Source organism: Aristolochia californica, unplaced genomic scaffold, assembly GCF_029961685.1.
Source record: "Aristolochia californica isolate CCGP_79_NKW_82.1479 unplaced genomic scaffold, dmAriCali1.0.hap1 SCAF_16, whole genome shotgun sequence".
Classification (NCBI taxonomy): domain Eukaryota; kingdom Viridiplantae; phylum Streptophyta; class Magnoliopsida; order Piperales; family Aristolochiaceae; genus Aristolochia; species Aristolochia californica.
The window spans coordinates 12,144,532-12,166,371 of record NW_027181837.1 but is presented as its reverse complement, the minus strand read 5'-3'; positions in this window follow the sequence as shown (position 1 = coordinate 12,166,371).

Genomic DNA, 21,840 nt, shown 5'->3' with positions numbered 1-21,840 from the left:
GACATTCATTTCAGGCGGACTTACTGGTCATTCCCTTGGCTGGATTTGATTTGGTACTCAGGGTCAAATGGCTTCAGTTATTAGGCCCTATATTATGGGACTTTCAGGCCCGGACTATGACATTTACAGCACCTCAGGGCCAGATTACATTACAAGGTATTGTGACGCAGGTCCCTAAGGCACTTCACACTTTACAGCTTCAGAACAATGGTGATGGTCAGATAGGTCCTTTACTTACAGCTTTTGCAGATTTATTTAATGACCCTATGAGTCTACCACCAGTGCGTCACTATGATCACCACATTCGTTTAAAGTTGGGAACTGATCCAGTAGTGGTGCGGCCTTATTGTTACCCACATATACAAAAAGATGAAATAGAAAGACAGTGCATGAATATGCTCGATCAGGGAGTGATCCAGCCCAGTCGGTCTCCTTTCTCCTCACCGGTGTTACTAGGATGCAAAAAGGATAAATCATTGAGGTTTTGTGTAGACTATAGGCAACTCAATTGGCAGACAATTAAAGACAAGTTCCCCATTCCAGTAGTGGACGAGTTGCTGGATGAGTTACATGGTGCTACAATTTTTACCAAGTTAGATTTGAAATCGGGTTATCATCAAATAAGAGTTCACCAGGCAGATGTGGAGAAGACTGTGTTCCGCATGCATCATGGTCATTTCGAGTTCCTCGTCATGCCCTTCGGTCTCTCCAATGCAACCTCCACCTTTCAGGCCCTCATGAATGAGGTATTTTCATCGCTTCTGCGCAACTATGTGTTAGTACTTTTTTATGACATTTTGGTCTACAGCAAAAATTGGGTCGAACATCTCCAACACCTCCATCAGGTATTTACCATTCTACACTCTCATCATTTGGTTTTGAATAAATCCAAATTTTCTATGGGTACTTCTGAGGTGGCATATTTGGGCCACGTCATATCAGCTGTGGGCGTGAAAGTTGACCAGAGCAAGATACAAGCAGTAACAGATTGGCCAACTCCCACTTCCATCACTGCATTAAGGGGATTTTTGGGCCTAGCGGGATATTACAGAAAATTTATCCAATCTTATGGCTAGATAGCAGCACCACTCAACAACCTTCTCAAAAAAATGCCTTCCACTGGTCTTCTTCAGCGGATCAGGCCTTTCAGCTGTTAAAGGAGGCCTTAGCCTCAGCGCCAGTACTGCAATTACCAGATTTTAAGGAGGACTTTGTGGTGGAATGTGATGCATCCGGGGGGGTATAGGGGTAGTGTTACAAAAATTTGGACACCCCATTACTTATTTCAGCCGTCAGTTGGGACAACCCCACCATAAATTAGCTGCATATGAGAGGGAATTGATTGGGTTAGCCAAGGGTTCCAACATTGGCGACCTTATCTATGGGGTCGACCATTTCTCATTCGTACTGATCATTGCAGCCTCAAGTATCTTCTTGAACAGCTCCTCACCACATCCCCACAGCAGCATTGGTTAACTAAACTCATGGGCTTCAATTTTACGGTTCACTATTAGCCAGGTAGTTCGAATTTGGGGGCAGATGCTTTGTCACGTCGGGATATTTCAGCAACACAAGTTTATGCTATCAGTAACCCACGTTCACTTTTGCTGGATTCTATTCGTGAAGAAATACCTCAATATCCGGAACTCATGTCATTATATCAGGATATTCAACAGGGAACAATAGCTCCTCATTGGACAATTCAAGATCGTCTTATACTCTACAAAAATAGGATTTTTATGCATCATATGTCCCCCACTTCTTCACACCATCCTGTCTTCTATCCATGATAGCACATATGAGGGTCGACAGAAAACATATATCCGAATCAGTTGGGAATTTTATTGGAAGGGCATGAAGAACACAATTGTTGATTATGTAACTGCTTGTCAGATTTGTCAACAAAACAAGGCCGAATCCTTATGTCCCGCCGGCCTACTGCAACCTCTGTAACTACCGTCTCAAATCTGGTCCAACATTTCAATGGATTTTATTGCTGGCCTTCCCATTTCATCCGATAAATCAATGATATTCGTCGTGGTTGATCGGTTTTCAAAATATGGTCACTTCATTGCTTTGGCGCATCCATATACTGTTGCTCAAGTCGCTTAGTTATTTATGGACAACATTGTCCGATTACACGGAATTCCCACATCCATTATCAGTGACAGGGATGTCATTTTTACTAGTATCTTTTGGAAGGAATTATTCAAATTACAGGGCACCCAATTGGCATTTTCGTCAGCATTTTATCCACAAACGGACGGACAAACTGAGGTCGTCAATCCCACGATTGAAATGTATCTTCGTTGTTTTGTGGGGACGCACCTAGACGGTGGATGAAATGGCTTTCATGGGCAGAATTTTGCTATAACACATCTTACCACACAGCACTGGGAACTACTCCTTTCAGGGTAGTTTATGGCAGAGATCCACCTCGTCTGTTACAATATGAACCTGGGGCATCCAAAGTCGTCACTTTGGACCAAGCGTTAGCTGAAAGAGACGCTATGCTCACTGAGGTACGTACTCATCTCTAGGAGGCCCAACACTCTATGAAGCTATATTATGATAAGAAGCACCGGGAGGTATCTTATTTCTCCGGAGACTACGTGTGGTTAAAGCTTCAACACTACCGCCAGCTGTCCCTAACAGCATTCAATCGCCATAAGTTGTCTCCAAAATATTATGGTCGATTTCAGCTATTGGACAAAATTGGGCCCGTGGCATACCGCTTGCAGCTACCAACGGAAGCAAAGATACATAATGTATTTCACGTCTCCCAATTGAAGCCATTCTAGGGTGACTCGCCCCTAAAGCACACTCCATTGCTGCCACTACATGAGGGCAGAGTCCTTTCTACTCCAGTTCAGGTTTTAAAAGCTTGCCACATTCAAGTTGATTGGGAAATTCTCGTCCAGTGGGCAGATGCTGACCCTAGTGACACCACATGGGAGCCGATATCAGCATTTCGACTCCTATATCGGACTATTAAAGACAAGCCATTCCAACAACCCTTCTATAAGTGAGGGTAACGGTAATCCAACCACCACAGGTTTTGTCCCAAGTTTCAATCTGATGCAGTGATCACAATGGCGAATACGCGAACGAGCAGTAGGTTCCTGAAATAAATCTTCAAAGTCTGTAAGTAATTGAGATAACTTACAGTGCTCGGCGCTCTGGACCTGAACTGCCTGAAGTGTGTAGGGCACAGTAGCATGTGTGCCATCCAAGGTGATCTGAGGTTGGCCCTCTGTGAAGGTCATGGTCAGAATCTGAAAATCCCACAAGATAGGCCCCAACATCTGGAGCCATTTAACTCCTACTACCAATCAAATCCTACCAATGGAATCACCAAGAATTCGGCAATAAAGGAGTGGCCCTCAATACAAAAGGGGGTGGTTGTAGAGATACCCACACTGGATATTTTGGCCCCATTGACCACTGCGACTGAGAGGCCTATTTTCTGCGTGATTACCAACCCAAGTTGTTCTGATGCTGGCTGACTGATGAAGTTGTGCGTGCTGCCAGAGTCAACTAAGGCTAGTAACTGTAGATGGTGCAACTTGGCCTGAACTTGCATTGTGTTGGAACTGTGCATGCCAGTCATGGCATGGAGTGAAATAGCTGGGGCATCATGTTCTGTTTCAACATTGTCTTCTTCTGGGAGTATTTCCTCAGTAACCTCACAAAGAAGTACACTGAATAATCTCTTGCATATGTGACCCTGGACATACTATTCATCACAATTAAAACAAAGACCCTTCGCCCTCCTCTGTTCCATCCCTTGTCTATTCAATTTTTTATGTATGGGACTAGTGTCGTGGAGGAAGAACTCTCTGCATGTGGAGCTGCATTGTGTCCAAGACGTGGAGGCCTTGAATAGGGTGAGGGTGCAATGGTAGTCGCCTGTTAGGATCCTCACGAGCCATGGATCTTGTCACCCTCCTCTCTTCTCTTCCTTCCATTACCTTGCTTGACGTTGAGATGGAATGAGGGGTGAAGGGGATTGAATTTCGGAAAGGAGAATTGGGGAAATTCGGGAGAGAGCTTGAAGGAGCTCTTGACCTGTTTATCTAAATTACGTTAACTAGAGAAAACTCAATTCATAACCTTCATTACCCTAGCCGTCCCCTTAAATAGGGTGGAGGACGTCCAAAATCCTAAAGACCTCTTGGTTCAATGGTTCAAACCAATAAATGCTAAACCAACCCAACCCAAAGACAAAACCAAACCAAAGACAATTACATGTAAATTGAAAAACACATTAATTAATTCCTACGCCTGTTGGTAACTCGTGATGCTATAGAGTCCATAACATCACCCCCCTCCTGGAGAAAGAGCTTGTCCTCAAGCTCGAAGGAAGGATATAAAAGTCGAAATGTTGATAACTGCTCCCATGTGGTGTCACTTGGATCGACATCGGCCCACTGGACTAGAATTTCCCAATCCCCTTGAATGTGGCGTGCTTGTATTACCTGAGCTGGAATAGAAAGGACTCTGCCCTCATGTAGTGGCGGCAGTGGAGTGTGTAGTAGGGGCGATTCACCTTGGAAGGGCTTCAATTGGGAGACGTGAAATACATTGTGGATCTTTGCTTCCGGTGGTAGCTGCAAACGGTATGCCACGGGCCCAATTTGGTCCAATATCGGAAATGGACCATAAAATTTTGGAGACAGCTTATGGCGCTTGGCTGCAGTCAGGGACAGCTGGCGGTAGTGTTGAAGCTTTAACCATACATAGTCTCCAGGGCAATAAGATGCCTCCCAGTGCTTCTTATCATAAAAGTGTTTCATAGAGTGTTGGGCCGCTTGCAGATGTGTACGTACCTCAGTGAGCATAGCATCTCGTTCAGCTAATGCTTGGTCCAAAGTGACGACTTTGGATGCCCCCGGTTCATATGGTAACAGACGAGGTGGATCTCTGCCATAAACTACCCTGAAAGGAGTAGTTCCCAGTGCTGTGTGGTAAGATGTGTTATAGCAAAATTCTGCCCATGAAAGCCATTTCACCCATCTTCTAGGTGCGTCCCCCACAAAACAACGAAGATACATTTCAATAGTGCGATTGACAACCTCTGTTTGTCCGTCCGTTTGTGGGTGATATGCTGACGAAAATGCCAATTGGGTGCCCTGTAATTTGAATAATTCCTTCCAAAAGAGACTGGTAAAAATTGCATCCCTGTCACTGATAATGGATGAGGGAACTCCATGTAATCTGACAATGTTGTCCATAAATAATTGAGCGACCTGAGCAGCAGTATATGGATGCGCCAAAGCCATGAAGTGCCCATATTTTGAAAACCGATCAACGACTACAAATATCACCGATTTACCTGATGAAATGGGAAGTCCAACAATGAAGTCCATGGAAATATCAGACCAGATTTGAGATGGTAGTTGTAGAGGTTGCAGTAGGCCGGCTGGACTTAAAGATTCGGCCTTGTTTCTTTGACAAATCTGACAAGCAGCTACATAATCAGCAATTGTGCTCTTCATGCCCTTCCAGTAAAAGTCCCGACTGACTCGGAAATATGTTTTCTGTCGACCCTCATGTGTGCTATCATGGATAGAGGACAGGATGGTGTGAAGAAGTGGTGATGTATTATGTAAAAATATCCTGTTTTTGTAGAGAATGAGACGATCCTGAATCGTCCAATGAGGAGCAGCTGTCCCTTGTTGAATATCCTGATATAAAGACATAAGGTCCGGATATTGATTTACTTCCTCACAAATAGAATCTAATAGCAGTGCACGTGGGTGACTGATAGCATAAATTTGAGTGGTGGAAATATCCCGACGTGATAAGGCATCAGCCCCCAAATTCGAACTACCTGGCTTATAATGAACCGTAAAATCAAAGCCCATGAGTTTAGTTAACCAATGCTGCTGTGGGGATGTGGTGAGGCGCTATTCTTGGAGATACTTGAGGCTGCAATGATCGGTACGAATGAGAAACGGTCTCCCCCAAAGATACGGTCGCCAATGTTGGACAGCCTTGGCTAACCCAATCAATTCCCTCTCATATGCAGCTAACTTATGGTGGTGTTGTCCCAACTGACGACTGAAATAAGCAATGGGGTGCCCCAATTGTTGTAACACTGCCCCTATACCTCCCCCGGAGGCATCACATTCCACCACAAATTCTGCCTCAAAATCTGGTAATTGTAGGACTGGCGCTGAGGCTAAGGCCTCCTTTAACAGGTTAAATGCCTGTTCTGCTGAAGAAGACCAGTGGAAGGCATTTTTTTTGAGCAGGTTGTTGAGTGGTGCTGCTATCTGTCCATAAGATTGGATAAATTTTCTATAATATCCCGCTAATCCCAAAAAGCCCTTTAATGCTGTAGTGGAGGTGGGAACCGGCCAATCTGTAACTGCCTGAATCTTGCTCTGGTCAACTTTCACGCCCCCAGCTGATATGACGTGGCCCAAATATGCCACCTCAGATGTACCCATAGCACATTTTGATTGATTCAAAACCAAATGATGAGAGCGTAGAATGGTAAATACCTGGTGGAGGTGGTGGAGATGTTCTTCCCAATTTTTGCTGTAGACCAGAATGTCATCAAAAAAGACTAACACATAGTGGCGCAGAAGTGATGAAAAGACCTCATTCATGAGGGCCTGAAAGGTGGAAGGTGCATTGGAGAGACCGAAGGGCATGACGAGGAACTCGAAATGACCATGATGTGTGCGGAAGGCAGTCTTCTCCACATCCGCCTGGTGAACTCGTATTTGGTGATAGCCAGATTTCAAATCTAATTTGGTAAAAATTGTAGCACCATGTAACTCATCCAGCAACTCGTCCACAACTAGAATGGGGAACTTGTCCTTAACTGTGTGCAAGTTTAGTTGCCTATAGTCGACACAAAATCTCCAAGATTTATCTTTTTTACGTACAAGTAACACTGGTGAGGAGAAAGGAGATCGACTGGGCTGGATCACACCCTGAGCGAGCATATGCATGCACTGTCGTTCTATTTCATCTTTCTGGATATGTGGGTAACGATAAGGCCGCACCACTACTGGATCAGTTCCCAACTTTAAACGAATGCGGTGATCGCAATGACGCACTGGTGGTAGACCTGTAGGGTCATTAAATAAATCCTCAAATGCTGTAAGCAAAGGAGCTAACTTATCATCACCTGTGTGTTGAATATGGAAAGTGTGAAGTGCGTAAGGGACCTGTGCCACAATGCCTTGTAATGTAATCTGGCCCTGTGGTGCTGAAAATGTCATAGTCCGAGCCTGAAAGTCCCATAATATCGGTCCTAATAACTGGAGCCATTTGACCCCGAGCACCAAATCAAATCCAGCCAATGGAATGACTAGTAAATCTGCCTGAAAGGAATGCCCCTCAATGGTGAAAGGGGTGTTAGCACATAACCCCACGCTAGCAATTTTTGCCCCATTGGCCACGGAAACTGAGAGACCCCTTTGTTGTTGAATTTCCAATCCCAATTGTTGCGCAGCTGGTTCACTGATAAAATTATGTGTACTGCCCGAATCAACTAAAGCAAGTAGCATGAAATAATGTAACCTGGCCTTTACCTGCATGGTATTAGAACTACGCAGGCCATGCATGGCATGGAGGGAGAGCTTTGCTTCCTGTTGTACCTCTTCAACAATTTCATTTTCAAGAAGCTCTTCTGAATCTTCTTCCAATAATTCAATACTGAATAAACGTTTACAGGTATGTCCGGGCAGGAATTGTTCGTCACAATTAAAACATAGGCCCTTTGCCTTTCGAGCATCCATTTCCTGTTTAGTCAAAAATTTACGTGGCATAGAATGTGGAGGAACATTAGTAGCCTGATCTGCTCGGTTAGGGGCAGAGGACCCAAAACATGAACCAGATGCAGTACCCTGTGTTCTGTTTTGCCAAAATGGTTTTCTTTGTAAAGACTCTTTTAGAACTCTCTGTTTGTGCTCCACAGCCCTGGCATAATTCATTGCAGAGTCCAAATTTGTTGGACCCAGTAATTCCACTTCCAATCTGACTGCCTCTGTCAATCCAGCATTAAAAATCTGAACATGTAGGTGAGGAGGAACAAATTCACTAGCTCTGGCCAACCTTTCTTGGAACGTTTTTTGGTAAACCTCTAAGGTGCTGGTCTGTTTGTAGTTGATCAATTCCCCCACTGGGTTGCTGCTACGAACCTTAACTGGCAAGCATGTTTAAAGTGCAGCCAATCCTGAATGGAATGGACATTTGGGTAGTGATGGAACCACATGAGCGCTTCATTAACCTAAAATCCATGCTTGTATTTCTCATTAATCTTACCCCTTAAATAGGGTTCACTCTGTTAGGGTTTAATATAAAATATTCCAAAAATACCCCTATAAAAAAATATTCCACAAATACCCTATGGCCTAAAACTGAAATAAATAAAGTAAATTAAAGAAAAAATAATTATTAATGTTATCATGTGCATAACTATAATATAGGATTCAAAATAAATTTTGGACAAGCTAAAGATGATTTAGGATGAATTAGAACATGAATTAAAGATCATAACACACTTATATGGGATTTAAACTTTGTCAGAATTATAAAAAAAAATAAATAACACCTTTCCTCCTTAAAAAAAATAGTAACTTGCCTCCTTCTAATAATAAGTTGGGTTTTTTTTTATTGATAGCCCTATGATCCATGCTCTGATACAATATTAGATTATAGGGTTGCATGTTTAGAAGGTTTAGGGGTTGAGAGAACTGAGTGGAAGAAGGAAAATAAATAAGAGAGAGAGCAAGAGAGAGGAGAGAAGATGTGAGTCTCAAAGAGGGATGATCCCGCGTTAAGTACTTGGCTTTCTGCTACCAAACAGATCGGTCTTTTGGGTAGTATTGGCTAGGTACTTAATAGTTTAAGGATTGAGAGAACTGAGTGGAAGAAGAAAAAGAAATAAGAGAGAGCAAGAGAGAGAAGAGAGGACATGAGTCTCAAAGAGGGATGAGAAAAGAGAGAATGGAGCACAACCTAATGAGCCCTCCCCCTTGTTCCTTATTTATAAAGAAAATAAGGACCACAGAATCTACATATATCACTCTCTCACTTAATTACATATATTATCATTGTTTCCTTCAACAATTGAAAAGGTTGACTCCTTTTTTAGCTAAAAAATCATGAGGGATTGTTATGAACTCAAGCCGAGTCAAGCAGAGGTGACATGGCTGATTCATTTAGTTACGAAGTTAATTGTTTTTCTTTCACTGTTCTTTTCCTTCATTTTATTTTAATCGTTGAGTTAGTATGTTGTAGTGGCAGTATTGTAATTATTCCTTTTGAACTCTTGTTGGTGCCAGTTCTACTTAAGGGGGAAAGTGGAATAGAAAAGGAAGTTTGAATTTAGGTTAAACAAAGGATTTTGAGTTCTCCTAAATGAGCTCAGGGGTGTGCGTTCTCCTCAATGAACCTAGGGTCTCAAGCTTCCCTTCGGTTTGATTTTCTTCTCTTCTTTTCTTCTTCCCTACGAATCACTATGTTAGATCTGGAACCGTAAAAACTTGGTATCAGAGCGGGAAGAAAATGAGACATTCTTTTTTATGCACACAATAAAATTATTATTTTTATTTTTTTCTTTAATTTACTTTATTTATTTCAGTTTTAGGCAACAAGGGTATTTGTGGAATATTTTATTTATAGGGGTATTTTTGTAATATTTTATATTAAATTCGAATAGGGTGAACCCTATTTAAGGGGTAAGAGTAATGAGAAAGACAAGCATTCATTTTAGGTTAATTTTAGGTTAAATAGGCTTGGAGCTCTCCTTACGAGTTCTAGGGTTTTCAAGTTTCCTTTTGGCTTGTTCTTCGTTTTCTCTTATTCCTCCCTACGAATCCTTATGTCAGATATTGGACCGTAACAACTGGTATCAGAGCGGGAACACAATAAGCCATTTTTCTAGAAGAATGGATTGTCGTGTGCAAAGAATTATCCCTAAAAGAATGGATGGCGATGTAGAGAGATGAAGCAGAAATAATAAGTGAATGGCGTGCAGCGTACATAAAAAAAATTTATGCAAGGAGGCAACTGGCTACCACAGAAAATTTCACTTCCAAGCAGGAATTAAGGACCGAACAAGAGGCAGCAGACGCTCTCTCGGATGGGAAAACAGGTCACGAGGTAGAAAATTTTAAAATTGCATCTTGTTTACCGGCCGAAGTCCCTACAGAAGATTTGGGTGCGACCTCACATCCGGACGGACTGAAAGGCCATGCTCGGAAAATTTCAATATTTCCACGCAGGAAGATCCAAAGTCAAACAACGGGGACCACGATTTGGAGAAATCGGCAGAGTTTTCTGCCAGAACATCGTTGGTAGTGGACGATATTGGTGCGACCCCAATTCCAACTCCGGAGACCTTGAAAATCTCCGAGAAGGACCCGAGAAATCCAAAATCGCAGAGGTATGATGCTAAAACCTCATCGGCGTTGGCAACCTCAAATCCGAAATTGGGGACAATGGCAATCTCTGAGCAGGGACGCCATCCGCAACAATCCTGAGCAGGGCAAGGGGACCTAGCAATTCCGAAATCACACCCACCAGCAATTCCGAAATCACACCAACAAGATTTTTTTCAATCTCGATGGCTGCCTTATTATCACAGTGGAGATTCATAGATTCAGCATATTCAATCCCTAAGTCCCTCAGTATATTTTTTATCCATAACAATTCGCATATACCATGTGCCATGCCGCAAAATTCAGCTTCGACACTTGATCTTGATACTACCTTCTGTTTTTTGCTTCTCCACGTGACAAGATTACCTTCCACAAAAGTAAAGTAACCGTACGGTGGATCTTCTGGTTGTCTAATCTCCTACCCAATCAGAATCTGTGTATCCTTCAATGTTAGAGACACCTTTTTTTGCGAATAACAAACCCTTTCCTGGTGTACTCTTTAAGTATCTCAAGATCTGATAGACCGCTTCCATATATTCTTTACTTGGTACATGCATGAACTGACTCACAACGCTCACTGAATATGCTACATCTAACCTTGTGTGTGATAGGTAGATTAATCTTCCAACTAATCGTTGATAACGCCCTTTGTCTGTTGGGATTTTATCTGGGAGAATTCTAAGCTTTATATCTTTCAATAATGCCATCCGGTTTGAGTTTCACCGTGAACACCCATCGACATCCAATTGTCTTCACTCCGTTAGGTTGTGAAACAAGTTCCCATGTGGCATTCTTTTGTAGAGCCTCCATCTCTTCGTTCATTGCCTTTTTTCGATTTTGGATCAGCTAATGCATCTTACACATTACTAGGAATAGAAATTCTAGATAATTGATCAACAGTAAACGCATTTGATTTAGTCAACCTATGGGAGGACACATAATTGTTGATTAAGTATTTTGTCTTGGCTTCAAGATCAGGTTCATAGTATTTCTTTGGAACTCCCCTATTCAATCTTTGTGGATATCTAGGAGTTATATTTTTTGTAGGAACACATGTTTCAATAGATTCATCAAACACAAGATTCATATTTACTTGAGGAGGAATATTCTGGGTTGATTCTTCAGTTGATGGTACAGACGGAGGCAACTTTGAGGATTCTTCAGGAGAGTCTTGTTGTAGATCATGATGACCTGGTTGGTTAAGAAATTCATTCACAGGTTATAACTCAGTACCTCCACTATTCTCTTGTTGATTAAACAATTCATTCACCGCTTCTAACTCAATAAACTCAGCCCCTCCGCTATTCTCTTGTTGAACATTTTCTTCACTTGAGCTCTCCCCTCTGAAGAGAATTCTGAGAGACTCCCCCTAAGTAATAAGGTTGCAATTCATGGAAAAAGGCATCTAGAGTTACATGGAGCTTTCGGGTGTGTGGATCATAGCACCGATATCCTTTTTGAAAATCAGAATAGCCAACCAAAACACATTGTTTGGCACATGGATCAAGTTTATTTTGCAAGACTTTTGGGATATGAGCATATATATTACACCCAAAAACCCGGGGTTCAAGATTCGGAAGATGGGGAATGGAAATTAGGGAGTGCATTTTTTGTTGAGGAGTCTAAAAGTCTATAACTCGAGAAGGAGTTCGATTGATAAGGTAGGCAACAGATTTGACATTCGCCCCAATAAAATCGAGGCATGTTCATGCCAAAGAGAGAGGCATGCACTACTTCCAAAACTTGTGTATTCTTCCTCTCTGCCAATCCATTTTTTTGTGGAGTATGGAGCATGAGGTATGATGAAAAATTTCAGGATTGTTTAGAAAATTACCAAGAGAAGTATTGACAGACTCAGTACCATTGTCAGATTGTAAAACATGAATCTGCTTCTGGTACTGAGTGTGTACCATTTGGTGAAATTTCTGAAAAGCTAGACACACATCACTCTTTTTTATAAGCAGGGATACCCAAGTCATTCTAGTGCATTCATCAATAAATGTCACAAAATACCGACCTCGAGAAATAGAGGCAACCTTTATAGGACCCCAAACATCAGAAAGAATAACCTCAAAAGGTTCAGAACTCTTATTCAAACTTGGTAAATAAGAGATAAGGTGGCTCTTAGCCAGTTCACAAGTGTCACAATAAAAATCCAGATTATTCAAACCTGAAAAAAGTTATGGTCCCAATTTCTTTAGATAACCAAAGGAAAGGTGGCCGAGTCTTCGGTGCCATAACCATATAGTTGCTTGAGCACTGTTTTCACTACTAGCTTGATTTGCCTGACTAATTTTCAATCCCCCTATTAAGGTCCTAGCCAATAATACCCAAAAGACCGACCTGTTAGGAGCGGAAGGCATAGGTACTTAACCTAGGACCATAAACATCACACCCCACCTTCGCGAGCCGACGACCACGGAGGTGCAACGACACTGGCCCGACCGCGATAATACCTAGACGCGACCTACCAGTATTTTAATCCAGCCTTTGCGCCCACGCAACGACACTCGCCCGACCCAGAGCTTATCACAAGGACCTACCTGTATTTTAATATGGCCTTTACGCGTCCCGCGACTTGAACTCGTGACGTGGGAGCCCGCTTTGATACCAAATGTTAAGCACCTAGCCAATACTACCCAAAAGACCGGTCTGTTAGGAGCGAAAGACATAGGTACTTAACCCAAGACCAAAAAATGTTAGCGTCAAGGCTTGGGAAGGGTATGTCTTGAGAAGTGTAAGCATCATGGCCTTCTTGTTATAAGGAGGACGCCAGTCTATATGAAAGGAAGCATTAATCAAATTAGTTGTTAGTAAGGTCGGATTCTCCCTTTGAGGTCCAAGGTGAGCTTCCCTTTACAAGCTCAGTTATTAGAGCAAGCTGACATAGCTACCGCGATTGACTCTTGTGTCTGGATCCAGACATCGGCAGGGACAAGCACACCTACCTTCGAGCTTGAGGGCAAGCTCGTTCTCCAGGAAGGGCGTAATGTTATGGCTAGAGTAGCATGTAGATGTAGGACTTAGGTGGGGTCACTTTCAAATAAGGTTAAGGGTTGGGTCTAATGTAATTTTAAGTTATGAGCGTAGGCCACATCATGGCTTGGGAAGCGTTAGAGTCATGGCTTGGGAAATGTATGTCTTGGAAAATGTTAGGGTCATGGCTTGGGAAATGTATGTCTTGGAAAATGTTAGTGTCCAGGCTGGGAAGGGTATGTCTTGAGAAGTGTAAGCGTCATGGCCTTCTTGTTATAAGGAGAACGCCAGTTTGTATGAAAGGAAGCATTAATCAAATTAGCTGTTAGTAAGGTCGGATTCTCCATTTGAGGCCCAGGGTGAGCTTCCAAGTTCAGTTATCTTCACATCTTCTGATAAAAAACAAGGAGGAGAACGTCTGGGGGATGATCCATGGAAATGGGACATAACACCCCCATTCTCTTTCAACTCCAAATAATAGACTTTGCCCCCGTCTAACACCATAACCAAGAATCTTCCAGGTTAGAATGTCCTGAAAGACACAAAATGAGGGCCAGAAAGTTACAGTACAAGCAAGAGATGAAGTAATTTGGCTAACAAACAACAGATTGTATTCAAGAGATGGAACAACAAGGACAGTATCTAATGTAAGATTATTCGACAAGATAACTGATCATTCCCTAGTAATAGGAGAGGTACTACCATTGGCGGAGGAAATAACGGATTGAGGAGAAGGTAGGATAAATTTTAACTGATTGGAATCTCTCGTCATGTGATCGGGTGCACCTGTATCAATAATTCAAGTTCTATTTTTAGAATATGTAGAGAATACTGATGTTTTACCGATAATACTTGAATGGGTAACATTTGCCGTAGGTAGCATTTTTTACCTAACAATCTTTTTTGGAGGTTTTTTTTAGAAGTCCCACCACTCTGGATAACTAATAATCTCGTAACAACGCAATAGTGAATGACCTTTTCCCCTGCAATGAGTGCATACCCGGTTGTTAACTTTTCCAGAGATGGGGCGATAGCTCCCCATTGTCTGTCTCTGCGTTGATTCGGATTTTGGGTCCGGTCCGGGAAGTAGTCTAGTTCAGTTCATTTTGGTTCGGTAGTCAAGTTAGGTTCAGCAGTCCGGTTTGGTTATGGCCCGATTCAGTTCTGGTCCGATTTTGGATCGGTTTGGGTCCGGTTCGGTCTGGTCCAATTCTAGTCCGGTTCGATTCTGTTCCGATTCGGGTCTGGTCCCATTGTGGTTTGGTTCAGGTCCGATTTGGATCCGTTGGGTTGACCCATTATCCACTGGGTTGACCCGCAGATAAATAAAGGAACAATAGTTCCGAAATTTAAAACAAAAAAATTTCACCTTTCACCTTCGGCGATGGCAACGAAGCTTAGGCATCCTTCGACGACGGCGGTGGTCAGCAGCCATAACGGGGTCGGTGGTGCCGTCTTCAGCTGTTGTTGGCAGTCATCAACAATCATCGGCGGTCGCCGGCGATGCTATTTTGGCTACGAGACCGTCGTTGCAGAAAAAAAGAGTTTTGCAAGTCGTCGGCTTACTTCAGTCAGTGGTGCGGTCTGCTGGAGGACCAAGCAGTGGCTCGGCTGTTCACGGCGATCGAAATGCCGCCGGACTTCTCTAACGATGGCTCTGGTCACGGCGATGACATAGCGGCTCTTTGTTTCACAACAACGACATAGCGTGTTCGGCGACGTTCGGAAGCTCTCTAAACGAGCCTTTTTATAATACATTTACAACCTAATTAAGATCCAATTTAGATCTTAGAATAAGGAACAAATCAAGGAAACAAATCGTTTCCTATAATTACGGTAACAAATTACAAAATTTACAGCTCATTTCAACAAAACTAGCAAAGACTGTAGATGTTTTAGTCAAACAAAAATCATTTTGCTAGTTGTTTTTTCCTATAAGTTTGTATTGGCACAAACACATCTAAAATCTTATCTGAAAAATTATCCAAAGCCATAATTGAGAGAGTTGAACATATCTCACACTGTCCAAAAAGGGTTTTGAATGTGAATTCAACTAATTAAGAATACGTTTGTCCAACTTTGCTCAATTTGGCTAGCGAATAGTCGATCATCCTGTACTGCCATGGCATTATTAATGATATCAATAAGTATGAAATAGAATGCTATTCGATCACCAAAGTAATTTATTTTGTTTGGTTCATCCATGTGGATAGAAAAATTGTATGTATTAAAATATTATTTAAATAAAAGTGAAACCTAAGAACATTTGTGTCGTCGTAGAAAAATGACAAAAAATTAATTTTCCTTTAACCAATCATCTCTTAGATAATTTTTCTTGTTTGAAGTAATTCCTTTCAACTATTATTTTTCATTACATACAACAAGAAAATTGACAGCAATGTGTATATTTACACTAGAAATAAATTAAAAAGTTTATTAAATAATTAAATTATAATTAATTTTTTTTCTTATGGCTTCTTATTGGAAAAAATATAAATTAAATTTATTATCCTACTTTAATTTTTTTTAAAAGGTAAAAAGAAACAAGAGGAATAAAGCTAACATTTTGCCATCTCCAAAAACTAGCACTAAACATTTACAAATTTTAGTCAAATGAATATATTTTTTCTAAGTTATTTTGTTTTCTTATTTTCTATTATGACAAACATGTTTAAATATGATCTAAATATAATGCCAACCTGTCATACCTCAAAATTTTCAAATGGGACTTCGAACCTGAATCCGACTGATTGAAAACAGATAGGTCCTACTAATTTTTTTTCCAATAAAATATGCTCTTAGGGCTGCAAACAATTCCCTACCCCTATATATCTCTGATTTTTCCTTTGAGATTGAAGCACTATGAACTAAGGCCATGTGTTATGCAAGTAATGACATTATTATTTTAGTTTTTTTTAATTTACTTTATTTTATTTCAGTTTTAGGTCATATGGGTATTTTTGGAATTATTTATTCAAAAGGATATTTTTGGAATATTTTATTCATAGGGATATTTTTGTAATATTTTATTAAACCCTAACAGGGTGAACCCTATTTAAGGGGTAAGAGTAATGAGAAGGACAATCATTGAGGCATTGAGAATTAGGTTAAATCTAGCGTAAACAAGCTTGAGATCACCTTCTTGATCTCGAGGTTAGGGTTTTCCTAAAAAACCCACGTATTCTCTCATCCTCCATTAATCTTCATTTTTCCCATGTCTTCCTACTATCCATACAGTAACGCATGGCATTCCCGTAACCCGTGGCAGATCCAAGATCCTCCCAACGAATCCTTGTGTCAAATCCGGGACCGTAACAACTGGTATTAGAGCGAGAACACGATGAGTCAAGAAGATGAAATAGTGGCGATGCACAAAAAAATCAGAGAAATGGCTACAACAAGCATTGGAGTGGAACAAATACAGAAATGGCGTGTAGCCTAGGTGAAGTATTTTTTATCAACGAAGCAACGAGAGGCAGTCGCTCGAGAAGCTCTCTCGGACGAACAGAAAGACCAATGGCCAACCAAATAAAAAATTTCGTCTTCGTTACCGGCCGAAGTCCCTGTAGAAGAGGCAGGCGCTGTTTTAGACGAGCAAAAAGGCATCGATTTCGGCCTCAACATTTTCGAAATCGCACCTCCAAAATCACAGTCGATTTTGGCCTCAACATTTTCGCAATCAGCCGACGGGACCTCCGTTTTTGGGATCTCTGAATGGTATTATGCCCCCTCCTCAAGCAATCCTCATCTCATTGCAGCGGTAGATAAAATCGTCAAGGGAGACGCTCTCTCAGACGAATAGAAGAAGCAAGAACTCGAAGAGTTCTCTGTATCTCCAGTGGCAGCGACATCCGATTGTGGGGATTTAGAAATTCCACAAACGGAAGGGTATTCAGCACACCCTTCGTCAAAAAATCGGGAATGGGAAAAGTTCCCCGCACTCTCGCAATCAGACGGAAAATCGGAGGGGAACAGGAGATTCCGTCGATGTCGTAGGCGAAATTTCCGCAAGGGGTCTCTATTCCGAGGGGTTGAGAAACAGAGATTCACACGTTTTCGAGAGCCCTCTGTCTCGGCAACTCTCGCAACGGTGAAGCCCCAACGGGCTTCTCTTCACCACCGGAGAAGCAGGAGATTCTGTCGGCGCCGTAGGCAAAATTTCAGCATGGGGTCTCTGTTCCGGGGGGCTGAGAAACAAAAATTCACACGTTTCCGAGAGCCCTCTGTCTCGAAAACTCTCGAGGCGGCGAAGCCCCAACGGACTGCGATCTGCCACCAAAAAATAGGCGACTTCGTCGGTGTTGTGAGAGAGACAAGAGACAACCGTCGCCCGCCTTCGTCGGTGCCGTGAGGAAAGGATCCGTTGTCGCAACCAACGGCCGCAATGATCAGGAGCTGCAGAAGGAAGAAGACGGGTTCCGATTAAATTTTCCTTAGTTAGGAAAATTTAATCAGCGTCAGCGCAGGAAGCTGAGTCTCGCGCCGGATCGGACGGACCGAACTGAGTCTACCCAGGTCAACTCGGGTAACAAAAAAAAAAAATCTTTCTGTCGGTGGATGCTCTCACATACCACGGTTGACACTTGCGAGGGGATGGCGCCATCGGCACGGGCTCGCAGACCTCCTTCGAGCTTGAGGACAAGCTCGTTCTTCTAGGGGGTGTAATCTTATGCACATAATAACATTATTATTTTAGTTATTTTCTTTAATTTACTTTATTTTATTTCAGTTTTAGGTCACAGGGGTATTTTTGGAATTATTTATTCATAAGGATATTTTTGGAATATTTTATTCATATGGATATTTTTGTAATATTTTATTAAACCCTAACAGGGTGAACCCTATTTAAGGGGTAAGAGTAATGAGAAGGACAGGCATTGAAGCATTGAGAATTAGGTTAAATCTAGCGTAAACAGGCTTGAGATCACCTTCTTAATCTCGAAGTTAGGGTTTTCCTAAAAAACCCACATATTCTCTCATCCTCCATTGATCTTCGTCTTTCCCATGTCTTCCTACTATCCCTACGGTAATGCATGACATACCCATAACCCGTGGCAGATCCAAGATCCTCCCAACGAATCATTGTATCAGATCCGGGACCGTAACACCATGTTAGTGCAATGTTGGAAAGATATCTCTAGTAGAAATATTTTTTTAAGGATCATTAGTGCCTCATGTTTCCTAAAGTAATTTTTCTAGTTGGAAATTCATACCAAAAAAATCATATAATTTTCAGGTAAGATTTTCCAGCCAAGAGGGGTAAAAAAACCATATGAATTTTTTTTGAAATAAGTATTTGACAATTCTTGTTGTAATAATTTCAGCACAAGGCAATTTTTCATAGAAATTTTGTATTTGATATTTCTATTTTATTGAAAACTTACCAAATAAGTTTGGAGTTGGATTATATGGTTGTACATCTCATGTTTTAAATATTAAAATGTACACCTTAAATGCATCTTGGATATTAATGCTTTAGTTTTGTTGTTGGAAAACACTTGGTTCTCATTCATTCGTTCCTCACGAATTATCTAGCTTGGAGTTGGATTCTTTGGATGGGAGATCAATATAATTATATACAATATAGAGATTTTTTCAATTTCTTAATTTAAAATTATATTAACTAATTATATATAAAAATATAGTTATCAAAAGACCAAATTGAACCAGTCTAGTGGTCCAATGTCATGTAAGTAATACTCAACTTACTATAATATACAATACATGTTTACCCAATTTTTTGTTGACTAATTTATTAAATAAAACAAAGAATGGAACCAAATTTCTTACTCAATTATCTATTTATTTTTTATTAAATAGAATGAAAATGCATGGGTAATGTATATAGATATATACCTGATTAATTGATTACCCAGTTATGTGTAAAATAAATAAATATTTTTCATTTGAGTGTGTATGTATATACATCTAAGACACTTAAAAAATCTAGTGACTTTTTTAAGGAAATTTTAATGTTTTTTAATGATTTGTTATACATTAAAGTGGTTTTTGTGTTATAAAATCATATGAATTTTATAATTTCATAAATTTTAATTATTTTTTTACTATTCAATTTATTTACCTGATTACTATTTTTGTTGTTTGGTAAATAAGTAAAAAAATTATATATAAAATAATAATAAATAATTAAATTAAAATAATACATGTCATAATTTATGCATAATTATCTAAATATTATATAAAATATAACTTATTTTACATCCTAACCTTCCCTCTCCATAAGCCTCAAACAGAGTGTGTGTATATATAAACAGAAAATCAAGTAAACAGGTTCAATTGACACCCTTAAAATCAGTTATCTCTCCTTCCCCAGTCCTCTTCTCTTTCTTTTATCCCATAGGTAACCCTTGTTTATTTATGTATCATTTTACACTGATTTTACTGGGCAACTCGTTGAAAGCCTCCTCTTAATGAAATCAGTACATGTTTTAAACCAAGTCAATCGCACTACGATATGGGCTGCTGTGAATTTTAAGCACCGGGGCGCATATCGCGGACGAGAAGTCTCTATAAACATAACAATATTAACGAGAAAAAAAAAAACAGGAAAGGGAGATGAGTCAAAAATGTTTTCTTCCAACAAATAGTACTCATCCATCAGTCCGAATTACAGTCAAATTAAACGTGCTAAAAGAGAATTTCCTTGCGGTTACCCTTCGTCCCAATTCCACGCTGTCCTTGGGTTCTTGTTAAAATATTTATAGAGAAGATAAAATCAACGTCAGCGGCACAAGATCTTTATTTTCCAAGTAGTGCCAAAACATGACGCTATGGGACTGGATATTCGTCGTCGTCCCTGAGACGCCACTAATTTTCTATGCGATAAGTCTGCAATAAAATCAAGTCAGCGGCACGAGATCTTTATTTTCCAAGTAGACGCTATGGGACTGGATATTCGTCGTCGTCCCTGAGACGCCCCTAATTTTCTATGCGATAAGTCTACAATAAAATCAAGTCAGCGGCACGAGATCTTTATTTTCCAAGTAGACGCTATGGGACTGGATATTCGTCGTCGTCCCTGAGACGCCACTAATTTTCTATGCGATAAGTCTGCAGAATATTGAGTCACTGTCCAATGACGATCAGATAAACTTCACCATCCAATATAGACTGCAGAAGGTTGAAAAGTGACTCACCATTTTTCAAACTGAGTCGATTCAGACTATTTTGATGTCATTTCTCGTGATAGAAATAGTCCATGGATTCTATGTTAAGAAAATAACTATCATATTAATTGGAAACACAAATAACAAGATACTAATTTTAACGTGGTTCGTCCAACTAAAGAGAAACCAGCAGCGTCGAAGTAGCCTCACATGACGGTCAGAAGAAATTTTCTCTGTTGTGGCAGCAGCGTCGCGGCTTCCCGTGACGGTGAGAAGAAATTTTTTTCTCAGTTGCGGCAGCAGCGTCATCTTCTCTGTATCGGTCGAGTCCCAAACTTCTCTATTTCTCGCAGCCGCATCGAGTCTCGAGAGTGCTCTCAGTTACAGCAACGTCAAGGCCCCAAAAATAATTAAAATCGAGAGAGACACATTTTAATTTTTGCTTGAGTGTAGCACACGCCAAAGAAAGAAATGCCCTTTCTGTCCCGTCGACCTATATCTCTTTGACTACGGCCCATGTCTCCTTTGACAATCTCCCACTTGAAGACTGATATCAATCTGTCTTTACACATATCAATGCTACAGTTCTTTCTTGGTCTCATTATTCTTGCAGGCCAACTGAAGCTGAACATAACTTCAGTTTATCAATAGTCACCATTTTTTTAGCATATCGGCAGGATTCCTGTTACCTTGGATCTTCTGTATCTGCAACATCCAACTAATTGCTGTTGTACCCACAGTGCTTCTTCGGTGATCAACTTCTCTTGCAAAATCTGTATCTACGTATATTTTTACTTTCAATTCACCTTTACGAAAGTACAAACACTTATCTGTGGTGCCTCGTAGATATCTCAAGATCCACTTTATTGCTTTCCAGTGGGTCTCTTTTGGGTTTGACATAAACCTGCTAATAGCTCCCACTGCATAGCCGATATCTGGTCTCGTACAGACCATTACATGCTTAGCAAGCTCCCACTTGCTAGCATTTGTAGTCTGACATGTCTCTTGATAGCATTTAGGTTTTCCTCCATCAGTCAACAGTAGATAATTTATGTATCTCTTGTTGGGCGCATGAGGTTGAGAAGATCTTCTCAATATAGGAGCTGGAGCAGGAGATTGTGATGTGTCAGACTGTTGTGCACTATTCTGTTCAACAAATTCCTTTGGTTGAGGGCTGCTACAGAATCATTTGGGACCTCATCCACATCTACAAATACTGGATCACTCTCTACTGAGTTACTGTCGTCTGCAGTATGTATGTCCTTGTACATCACTCTTTCGTTAACAATCACATCTCTGCGGCGGATCACCTTTTCGTTTCATCATTCCATATG